Source organism: Arvicanthis niloticus, chromosome X (assembly GCF_011762505.2).
Source record: "Arvicanthis niloticus isolate mArvNil1 chromosome X, mArvNil1.pat.X, whole genome shotgun sequence".
NCBI classification, from domain to species: Eukaryota; Metazoa; Chordata; class Mammalia; order Rodentia; family Muridae; genus Arvicanthis; species Arvicanthis niloticus.
The window spans coordinates 112,721,018-112,733,682 of NC_047679.1; positions in this window are offsets into that span (position 1 = coordinate 112,721,018).

The window sequence follows — 12,665 nt, forward strand, 5'->3', positions numbered from 1 at the left end:
GTGTTTTTGTTGGTTTGTTTGCTTGCTTGCTTGTTTTAAGTTTATAATGTAATTACAGCATTTCATCCTTTCCTGCCTCCAGCACCTCCCATGTACCCTCCCCCACCTCTGCTGTCTTTCAAATTCATGGCCTTTTTCTTTAATTGTTGTTATATACACGTTATACACACACGTGTGTGTAATCCTAAATGCATAAATATTATCTACTCAGTCCATATGAACATAATGTTACTTTTATGTATATTTTTAAGGCTACCCATCTGGTATTGCATAACCTATTGGTATGCTTTTCCCCAGGGAAAACTATCAGTCCAGATCTCAGCACTCCTTGGTTGTCTATAGTTCTTTGTGTAGGGCTGCGGCCTCATGGTATTTCCCATTTCCACATTAGTGTGTGTATTGGTGGTGTCCATGGTCAGCTCATGTTTAGGCAGCCATGTTCGTAAGACTTCTTATAGGTCTAGGAAAATCTTTGGCTCTTAGAATCTTTCCTCCATCCTTACTTATTTTTAATTTTTTTGATATTATGATTATGACATTTCTCCCTTCTCTTTCCTCTCTGCAAACTCTCCCATATATACCCATTCCCACTCTCTTTAAGTTTCATTATCTTTTTTCCCATAATTGTTATTGCATGCATATATGGTCAGCCCTGAAAACGTGTGTGTGTGTAACCTTATAGGACTGAGCAGCTTATGTTAAGGAATGTATACACATATACATAAATGTGTGTTTTTAGATTCATTTATTTTTTGTGTATGAATGTTTTACCAGTGTGCATATGTGTGTGTGCCTGGTGCCCAAGGGGGTCAGAAGAGGGTGCTGGATCCCCTGAAACTGGAATTAGGATGGTTTTAGCCACTGTGTGGGTGCTGAGAATCAAACCTAAGTATTCTGTAAGAGCAAAGTACTCTTAACTGCTAGGCCATCTCTCCAGCTCTTATACAATCTAGTACAAGCTCAGGCTGGTCTCAAACTCACTAGGTAGCTGAGGATAACTATGAGTTTCTTCTTGCCTCTATATCCTGAGCACTGGGATTGCAGGCATGTACTACCATGCCTTCTTTATGTGGTGGTAAGGGTTGGACTGGGGGCTCTATGCATAGTAAGCCAGCATTCTAAGCCCATTTTATGGTTTTCATTGAGGAAGAAAAAGTTTCACTCTGTAGCCCAAGCTGGCCTGGAATTAATTGTGTAATCAAGTTTGGCCTTGAGTTCTTGCAATCCTCCTGCTTCAGCTTCCCAAGGGGTGGGGTTATAAGCACGATCCTCCACATCCAGCTGTCCAAGTGAGCTTTTGAGGAACTTTTCTGGACTGTATGTACCATGTGAAGACTTTTGCTTCCACATTGACACTGCTGATATGTAGAGGGTGTCGTGTCACAGAATTTGAACAGCAATAAAGAGGAAAAACTCACATCTTCCTTGTCTGCTACTCAGATCTTTAGTGAGATTTTACTTCAAGAGTTAACACTGCCTTCAGAACATCCATACAAGCTACTACAACTTAGTATCTCTTAAGCTATGGGCATAGGGGATGCCTTGGCTTTACTGTAATACCAGACAGTTGTTTATGGATTTTATGTTGCTCCTCTAGAGCCTTGTTTGGTTTTGAGATGGGTTCTCTCACCAAGACCTGGGCCTCAGTGATAAGTGTCAGTTGATTGGCCACCAACCCCCAGGGATACCTCCAATCTCTGTCTTCCCAGAGCTAGAATTACTAGTATAAACTATCATGTCCAACTTTTATATGGACACTAGCAACCAAACATAGATCCTCCTGCTGCATGGTAAATTCTTTATTGACTGAGCTATCTTCCCAGCCCTTATTTATGCTTTTTGAAATCTGGCCAATATAGCCTAAGCTGGCCTGGAATTGCTAAGTGTCCCAGGAAGGATGACCTCAACATTTGCATCAATCCTCCTGCCGCAGACCACATCGTGTTGGGATTACAAGCATACACCACCAAACCTGGCATTTATTTCTGACACTAGGGCATTGAAGCAAGAGGAAGAGGGTATAGTGGAGCAGAATGGCCCCAAATCAAAGGCTTTCATTCTTTCTTAAGTACTAGTACTCTTAGTGGGGTCTGGCAGGAGGCGACATGAGATTTATCATTTTCTGTCTAGACAGGTCAAAACTCATGATGATAAATCTCTTTAAGGAGCCTGTCCCATAATCTCCAGGGACTAGATGGACAGAGAGGAAGGACATCACTTTTAACTTCTATCATAAACTAGCAGTAGAAATCGCTCAGGTTCTAGAGCCTGGCATCTACACGGAGGCTCAGATGATCTCACCCCTGTTTCCCACTTCTACAAACCCCATGTATATCAATTTAACACAGTGCACATTTAAGTACTGTCGACCCAGATGGCTTAAAACAATGCAAAATTGTTTTGAAATAGATTTCTGTTATGTGATCCACAGTGGCTGTGAGGGCACTGTGGGGCTTAGATTGCCTTAAACATATAATTCTCCTGCTCTGGGTTCCTAAGTGCAGGCATCATAGGCACAAGGCACTACACCTGGTGTGGTGGTTTGAAAATGCTTGGCCCAGAAAGTGGCAATATTAGGAAGTGTGACCTTATTGGAGGAAGTGTGTTACTGCTGGGGTGAGACCTTGCTGCCTGGAAGCTAGTATTCTGCTAGAAGCCTTCAGATGAAGATATAGAAGTTTCAGCTCCTGCTAAGGTGAGAGGAATAAGGAGAGGAAGATGAGAAGTAAGGAGAGGAGGAGGAGCTAGGAGACTGGGGGCGGGGGACATGGAGGTGGATGTTCATGTGTCTCCACCAGTCAAAGATAGTTGGTATATCTAGGTTGGGTATTGGGTTATACTTCTGATTATATGGGCATCTTGTTATTGAGCATTACCAAACTTATAAAGCCTTGATTAACATTTTTAAAAAGTTACTAATAAAAATAAAGATGTATTTAAATTGAAAAAAACAATTAATTAAACTATGAAGAAAAAAGAAAAAAAAAAAAGGAAATGAACTTTCAGCTCCTCCTGCATCATGCCTGCCTGGACACTGTCATACTCCCATCTTGATGATAATGGACTGAACCTCTGAACCTGTAATCCAGCCACAATTAAATGCTGTCCTTATAAGAGTTGCCTTGGTCATGGTGTCTCTTCACAGCAATGGAAACCCTAATGAAGATACCTGACTAGAATTGAGTTTTGTGCATATGAGATGTCCAAGATGAAGGTCTGAGCCGAGATGATCTCTCTTACAGACTCACCTTGGTTTGTCTCCTCTTAATCTTCTCTGTGTATGCGTCTGTGTACTACTTTTCTCTCCCCACCTGTCACCAGACAGGGCCACCCTAATGATTGCCAGCATCTCCAGATAGAGCCAGAGTTTGAGACTCATCTGCATTTGATTCTGAAGGGATACAGTTCACCATTTAAACACATGGGCTTCTATGTCTGCAGAATTCCAAAAGAGTTCACTGGATGTTGGGTGCTTTCTAGGCTAAGTTATCCATGCTAAAAACCCAAAGTCCTGTCTCTAAAAACAGCAATTGTTGGATCTTTTAAGTTATGTGAATTTTTGTTCACTAGACATAGTGTAGGTAGATGTACAGACAGATGATGTTGTGGGCCTGAATTTTTCAATGTTCTGCCCTCAGGGCTTCCCCCCACATATTTTGTAGGGTTTTTCTTTCATACACTTCCCACCAAAGGGCCCTTGGTATTTTCTCTGTAAGACACTGAATTGGATTAGGAAGAGGCTTTTTGCTTAGACTTTGTGTCTACTTCTTTTGTAGAACCTTCTCAGTTTGTATAACTGAAATGCTTCGTTTTACCTTTTTATTTCTGAAATATGGTCTTGTGTAGCCCAGGCTGGCCTCAAACTCACTGTGTGGGTGAGACTGACTTTAAAATGCCGTTCTTCCTTTCCCTCCTCCTGAGTGTCAGGACTGCATGTGCTTGCTATCATATTCAGTATTGTGACTGATTTTTTTTAAAAGAAACTTTGATAGCAAGTTGGGAAAATAGCACAGGCTTCTTAAATTCTTCCTCTATCTAGCCTTCCCCTCATAGCAGAGTTACATATCACATAATTGTAGATTAGCATTCAAACAAAGCGACTAACAGTACAACGGCTGTATAAAATTCTTCCACTCTATCTCATGTGTAGACAGATCTGTGTGTGCACTACATTCAAGATACATTTTGGACAGGCTGACTCATACTTGAAATCTCAGGATTATTTGAGAGCTTGAGGCCAGCCTAGGCTGTGTATAAGTTCCAGGCCAGTCCAAACAAACACTAAAACAAAACAAAGCACTTCAAAAGTCTATGACAATTAGGGGCTTTAATAAGCTTTTTATAAATACTTTATGTACAGTTATATTCAAAGTCATGTTCATTTGAAATCTTCAAAGCATGATCCCGTCTGTCTTAGTCACTATTCTGTTACTGTAAGAAGCCATCATGACCACAGCAACCCTTGTACAAGAAAGCATTTAACTAGAGGCTTCTTTATAGTTTCAGAGGGTTAGTCTATTATTATCACTATCATTACCATTACCATCAGCAGCATCATTGTAGTTGGGAGTATAGTGGCACGCATGCAAGCATAGCCCTGGAGCTGAGACTTTACATCCTGATTCATCAGGCAGAACCTGAGCTGGGCATGGACTTTTGGAAATTTAAAGTCTACCCCTAGTGATGCACTTCCTCCAGTAAGTCCACACCTACTAATCCTTCTCAAACAAGGCCCCTCTCTGATGACTAAGTGTTCAAATACATGAGCCTATGGGGGCCGTTGTTATTCAAACCACCAAACTGTTAATTTTCTATTTTTAATTCTTAATTCAAATGGGTTAAGAAGTCTATAAAGTTGCTTGAAAAATGTCAGGCATCATGACAACAGCTATTTGAGACAAAAGGATCAACACAAGTCTGAAGCTGGCCTGGGCTGCAGGATGAGATCTTGTCTTAAAACAAATAACAACAAAACCAAACCCAGTATGTTGGTGTACCCTCATAAATCCAGTACTTGGGGGCAGGTGCAGGAGAACTAGGAGTTCCAGGCCACCCTGTTCTGCATATTATGTTAGAAGCTAGCTTGGACTATATGAAACCCTATCTCAATAAATCAAACCAAACCAACAACACACATTCTCTGAAGACATCAAAACACACACACACACACACACACACACACACACACACACACTAGCAAGTAAAAGAAGTTTTTTTCGAGACAGGGTTTCTCTGTGTAGCCTTGGCTGTCCTGGGACTCACTCTGTAGACCAGGCTGGCCTCGAACTCAGAAATCTGCCTGCCTCTGCCTCTGCCTCCCAAGTGCTGGGGTTAAAGGCGTGTGCCACCACTGCCCAGCTTAAAAGAAGTTCTTGATGAGTAGTTACATGTGAGGGGCTGGCAAGATGGCTCAGTGGGTAAGGACACTTGCCATCAAGCCTAACCACCTGCATTCCAACCTCAGAACCCACAATAAGAATAAATTCCTTGAATTGCTTTTTGACATCTGCGTGCACAAGTGCACAAATGCACACACATACACACACACACACAATGAATAAATGAATCCATGTAAAGAAAATCTTGAAAGGAGCTAAGAGCATATTGTCACCATGTGTATTATTATAAATGTAGCAGTGTTCTAAACTACTTCTCTTCTAGGATATAGCCATACTTACTTGTCCTAAATACATGTAAAGTTTGAATGTTCTACCTGGGGTTATTCCCTCTGTAGTATCTGCTCTGCAATCTGGATTAGAGCATCTGTCCCTCAGACTACAATTAGACAGTTCCATGGCCAGCAAGATGGTTCTGTGGGCAAAGGTACCTGCTTGGCAACCAACCCTGATGATCTGAGTGCAATTTCTGGAACCTACATTGTGGAAGGAGAAAACCAATTCATAGTTATCCCCTGACCTCCAGAGAGAACATGCAGAACATGTGTTCATGTATATGATTATATCACACACACACACACACACACACACACACACACACACACACACACACACACAAATAAAAAGGTATTTAAAAAGGTAATCTCTAGTTCAGCCACCAGATGGCAGAACTGCACAAGTTTAGAAAATGTAATAGCTTCTGTAACAAAAGCGTGTAACCTTTACATAATACATGTAAATCAAAGATCAAATTCATATGCTACCTTGGATAGACATTCAGAATACTGCGTTAGTTTCTTTACATTATTTTGCATTTATTTTGATATAATTAAAAATTTAAAGTATATACTTAGCCGCACAATATCTTGTTTCTACTTTGTAACAAAATCTTGTGAAGGTCTTTTCAAAATACTAAATATTCTTTTATGACATTCTATTCATTTTCTTCCTTTGGAAATTTCATATATGTAAATAGTGTGTCTTTAACATATTTACCCCTAATTCCTTCCCCCCAGCCCCTCTGGGAACCCCAATTCCTTCCTCCAATTCTCAAGTAACACAAACCTAGCATGCCCCCTCCTTCCTTATTTCAGTTTTTTACCTTTATTAATTTATTTTGAGTGAGACTGAAGCGGGATATTCATATGCCACAGCACAAACATAGAGGTCAAAATATAACCTGGCAAAGTGTTTTTCTCCTTCCATTGTATGGATCCTGGGGAGACAATTCAGGTTGTCAGGCTTTGTGACAAGCTCATTACCCACTGAGCCATCTATCACCTCACCCCCTTTTAAAAATATACTTTTATTAAGTTTTAAATTGTGTGTATATATTTTTATCTGTGCACAGTTAAAATATGAGTGCAGTTAGCAGAGAAAGCCAGAAGTGTTAGATGCCCTGGAGCTGGAGTGAAGGACAGTTTTGAGCTATCCAATGTGGGTGCTTGGAATTGACCTTGTGTGTACTCAGAATCGAGTTAGGATCTCCTGGAGCTTGGGTCCTCTGTAAGAACAGTATATAATCTTAATTAACCAGTGAGCCATTTCTCCAGTGCCCTAGGCAGTCCAGGCCAGACTCACTAGGTAGCTGATCTTGAGCTCCTAAGCCTCTTGCTTCCACTTTTGCAACTGCTAGAAACAAGCACGAGGAACCATGCTTGGCTGTGGGGCATTATGTAAGGTCTGTGATACAGGTTGGTGGTAGAGCCCTTGCAAGCACATACTCCTGGCTTTATCCCCCAGAATCCAGAAAAAAAAAAAAAAAAACTCCAGGAAAGATGTTGGAGAGGGATTGTGAGTTGGAGGTTAAACCTGAACTATACAAGAAACTATCAGAAATGACTAACAACAATGGAAACATAGAAACAATATGTAAACTGTCATGTTTAAATCATTTTGTATGTCAATAATGAACTCCTTGGCTTAATGTACTAATCACTAAAAGAAGGATTGTAAGGACAATGTAAGTTTTTGACTAGATCATACATTTTCAAGTTGTTTTCCAGACAGAAAGACAGACATCTTCCTAGCAGCCCCGTGAAAGGATGCTGTGCATGCTCTCTCAATTGCAATATTATTCCAACTTTGGAAGTTTGGAAGCTACAAAAGCAAATTGCACCTCTTCAACAATCAAACCTAAAGGGAACACCAGGACTCCATTTTTGACATCAAGTGTGCTAAGCACTGGCAAGCCAGACGTGAGCAAAGCAGATATTCTTATTCTCATGTTGGAAGGCCATGAGGGTGGACCAAAACCAATCTAAACTGATAAGCCAGTAGTTATGGAGAAGTACTGCAGAGGGAAAAAATCTGTTAGCACAGGAACAATGGCTATTGATAAGCAAGTTTTCCTTGAGCTCCTCAGCTACTGTGTTTCTTTGTGTGTGAAAGGGAGTGGATGTAAAGGTATAGAACACTGGCAGCCCTAGCACTGATAGTCTACATTCTGAAAAGGATACATTTAGCTCCTGAATCCCTCTCTCCCAGACAGAGATTCTGGAACTCTGAGGTTTGCCCATACTGCTTATTGTCTCACTGCACAACAGGACAACAGGTGCAGACGGACACCCAGAGCCAAGGTAAGATTATTGGAGATGGAAACCCAGAAATGATCTCCCTGGCTCCTAAACAGAACTGGGCCCATCTTCCTTGCTTGCATAGAATTGACAGCATATCTCATTGCGAATACCTTATTGAGGAGCAATTAGAATAAACTAGGAAGTCTTTCAGCTGATGCACATTTTTTAAAGTGTGACAGGACATTTTGATGCCCCCCCAATGGACTAAACCCAGGCCTGGCCTCTAAGGAAGGTACCAGGTACTGGTGGTCATTGAAGTTAACCTGAGACAATGGCTCTGAGTTCCTTGTCTCATGTAGATGAAAATGAAAGGTGCAGACTCTTGTAGGAGTATGCAAAGCAGAGACAGGCTTTATTAAGAAGAATTATTTAAGAAGTAAAAGATGGATGGAAAGTTAGATAACTCCTTAAAGTAGGAAGGGTTTCCAAGAAAGGAAAGCTCATTGAGCTCCTTTGTCTAGGGATTTTTATAGGACCATGGCAGAAACTAGACAAAGGTTGTGATAATCTCTGCCAAGATCAGCTAATTCTGTGGGCTATCATAGACCAAGCTAGTGTAGGGCCCGTATGCTCTACACATGTCCTCACGGCCCAATTTCTGTTCAGATACTGCCCATCTTGTTAGGGGTAGTTAAAGCCCCTCCTATTTATCACTGAGTAGCTTGTTAATTATTGACCTTGATATTTGGCCAACTTTACGACCCTCTGAACTTGGAGGTGTCTTGTATTATACTAAGTTCTTTTGGGTCTCACATTTATATAACCTGCTTGAGAGAGCTAACTCTATCATAGCTGCCATGATGTCACTGTGCTGTTTCTTGATTACATCATATTCTCAGACATAGCAGATAAAGTGAACAGATGAAAACTACCTTTATTAAATGTGAAAAAGCATACACACACATACACATTCACACACTCACATATAGACATGTATACACATACACAAACAGAGGCAAAGACCTCCCCTGAAAAGTAGGGGGTGTGAGGAAGCTGAAGTCAGACCTCTCCTGGAGGCCTTGGGGTTGTAAAGGTCTTTAGTAGGCTTGAATGTAAGGCCTTTCCCCATAATGTATAGTTTGTCAATGTAAATGAAGAAAAGGAAGCTGATAGGCCCTCTGCTTTGGGTAAATGTGTCATGGTTCAGCCTAGACCAGTCTGCTGTCAGGGACCTCTCTGACAGGAGAAGATGCCTACCAGGCCTTTCTTTTAAGCTGCCAAGCCTTTGTTTCCATGAGGATGGTGAGGAAGAAGCCAAAAGTTTGTCATCTTTATTATCTACCCGTGGCCCTTTCCCTGTCTGTCAGCTCATCAGGGATCTAAATCCTAGTTCTTCAGTTCTTACTTCCAGTTTAGTCTGTTATAATTAACTGCATTAGTAACAAGAAGTTAAAGCTGGGTTGTAGTTGTCCACACTTTTAATCCTAGCATTTGAGAGACAGAGGCAAGCTGGTCTTTGTGTTCAAAGCCAGCCTGGTCTCGGCCTATACTTGGGGGGGGAGGGGTTCCAGGACAGCCAGGGATACACAGAGGAATCCTGTCTTGAACCCAACCCGAAGAAGAAGAAGAAGAAGAAGAAGAAGAAGAAGAAGAAGAAGAAGAAGAAGAGGAGGAGGAGGAGGAGGAGGAGGAGGAGGAGGAGGAGGAGGAGGAGGAGGAGGAGGAGGAGGAGGAGGAGGAGGAGGAGGAAGAGGAGGAGGAAGAAGACTATTGTGGGTAGAGGGAGTAAACTGGTCTTCTATCACTGGCCCAAAGCCCTGTCCTTCCTCTTATCAGTTTAGCTTGGTTATCTCATACCCAAGTATAAGCTTCCTTATTTATTGTGGTGATTTGAAAAAGAATGTCCCATGTAAGCTCATTTATTGAATGTTTGCTTTCCAGTTGATGGGCTCTTTAGTAATAATTGAGTGGCATGGTCTTGTTGGAGGAGATGTGACATCAGGGGATGGGCTTTGAGGTTTTCAAAAGCCCAACAGGTCCAGTCTCTGTCTCTCTCTCTCCCCCACACACACCCCATGGATCATGATGTAAGTTCTCAGATATTGTTCTAGCACCTGCCTACCACCTCTCTCCCCAACATGATAATCATGACTAATTCTCTGAAAGTGTGAGCAAGCCCCTAATGAAATGCTTTCATCTATAAGTTGCCTTGGTCATGATATCTACTCACAGCAATAGAATAATAGCTAAGATATGCATCTTCCTCATATTCCAGGCCTTGCTGTGTTATCCCATAATCCTCATTTTGATTGCAGCTTCTGGCTTCATGTCAACACAGATGAGCAACTTCAGGTTTTTACCATGAGCTTTCTTCCCTCATCTACTGAGAGTGGGCTCTTGCATCATAACGAAGTTCCTGTCATCACTCTTTCTTAACTTTCTAAGCATCTCAAAGACAAGGGTGGGAAAACTGTGGAACTAACTGTACCTTTGAAAGATTACCTGTGATATGAATTGTGATTAGTACCATGTGGGTCATCAGAGACCGGTATTGGGTCTGGAGGAATCCAGTAAGGTGGGAATAATTTTTCATACCAGCACATTTCTCTCAATTGTTCTTGAAGACTCTCAGATGTTAGGGATTAAGGGGACACTGAGATGAATTGTTTGGAGGTAAAAAGTTCATTACAAAGGTTATTAGTCAGGCATGGTGACACACACATGTTAATTCCAACACTTGAGAGGCAGAGACAGGCATATTTCTGTATGATCAAAGCCAGCCTGGTATACACATTTTGATTGTGAGTCCCAGGCCAGCCAGGGCTACATAGTGAAACCCTGTCTCAAAAAATAAATGAGTTATTGATGCCCTGGACAGCCAGCCAGCCAGAAAACAGCGTGTCAGAGACTTTCAGGAGCAGAAATGGAAGTCTTTTATAACATTATGAGCATGGGGGTGGTTTTACAACTTGAGCCTGCATCTAGACTCTGATTCTCAGGCAGGAGGCAGAAAAGTGGGTAGGGAGCAGGCTGTGTAGCCACCAATAATCTCTTTCATGTGAGCTCATTTCCCCAGATGAGAAAGCCAGTCACCTAGCTGTCAGTTAGCTATAGATCCACAGACAATGCCTCAGTGGAATGCCTATTCATAACTGTGAGAGGAGAAGGACCTCTGTAGTTATTGTGGCCTGAGTAACAGTTTGGTCTGGATTCTAACATCATATTCCTGCAGCTATCAGTCAACTTCATAAATAATTATGTGAGGACAGAACATAGTTCCAATATAAGTTAACTCATATATCCAGTGCATTCAGTTTTCCTCCCCCTCATTTGAGCCATGCCTTTATGCTATTTGAGTGACAAAAACATGTAGCAGATAGATTCCTGGGGGACCCAGGAAGTGGTGGTGACCCACACCTTTAATCTCAGCACTTAGAAGGCAGGAACAGGCAGACCTCTGAGTACAAGGGCAGCCTGGTCTACAGAGTGAGTTCCAAGACAGCCAAGGCTACACAAAGAAACCCTATCTCAAAAAGCAAAACGACCAAAAAAACCATCCCTATTGAAAGCTGTGAGGAATCATTGGGGGGGGTGGGTGTAGCATGAGACACAATTTCACAAGACACAGTAGATAAGGTCTTGTAGGCCAAGACCTGAGATGTGGGGGATAAGACAGGGGTTCAGGGATGACACAACCTAGACACCCCCAAGTCCACTCTTCTCTTCTCATCCCTGACTACTCACATAGTAGATTCTACACAACAGAGTTATGGTGAGAGTTAACAACTCAGACATCTTGTCCAAGAAGTAAGGATTCAGAACACGGGTTTTAGGCCACAGAAGCTGTGTGTGAGCAGAGGCTCACATTTACCTCTAATACCTTATTACTAATGTCACAGGTGTCTTAGGTGAGAGGTTGGGATCTAGGGGTTCCACCAAGTTTGTTCCGTGGGACAGATAAAGAATTGTACATGCTAAAAAATAAGACCCATTCAGAGAAAGCTAAGTCAACAGACTAGAGGGAGGTTATAGCCACTAACAACAGGAAAGTGAAGGGACAGGTGGAGCTCTCAAGGGCTGCAGATGCAGGGATCATGAAAGCAGCTGCTGCCAGAAAGCAAAGGCAACAGGAGATCCTGGGGGCCACAGACACAGAGAACAAGTGGCTATTACCCCAAAGTGAAAACTACAGTTGGAGCTCATGGGGCACAGAAGGTGGAGAAGCACCAACAGGAGAGAAACAAGAACAAAATCAACAAATCTTATTAAGACAGAAATACAGCTCCCATCAAGGGAATAGGAAGAGCCCCAGAGATGGGAATATTCCTGAAGACTCTGTGTCAGACTCCTTTAGGCTCCCTGGAACTCTGCCCTTTCTAGCCCTCTTCCCCTTCTCCCTCATTTTATTGTCCTCTAGCCATTAGCACTTTGTAACAGTCACAGCCTTTAACTGTTGCCAGGAGCAACCTCTCCTAAGGGGCCAGTCCCTGTCTTCTAAGTTAGTTCCAGTTCCTCTGATCCTCCTCCCTTCCCCTCTCTCAGAGATCAGGGATTGATACCCACTGCCATTGGAGATTATTTTTCCTCCCTTAAAACACTCTGGCTACTTCCCAGTGAGAGGGGAAAGTGTTTTTTGGTTTCAGGCAGAAAGAGAAGGGCTCATAGAAGTGGGTCTTTAGGACCAAAATAGAGCACTGTGTTAGAACAAAGATGGCTGCAGATGGCTGCATAGATTCAGGGTTCTGAACAA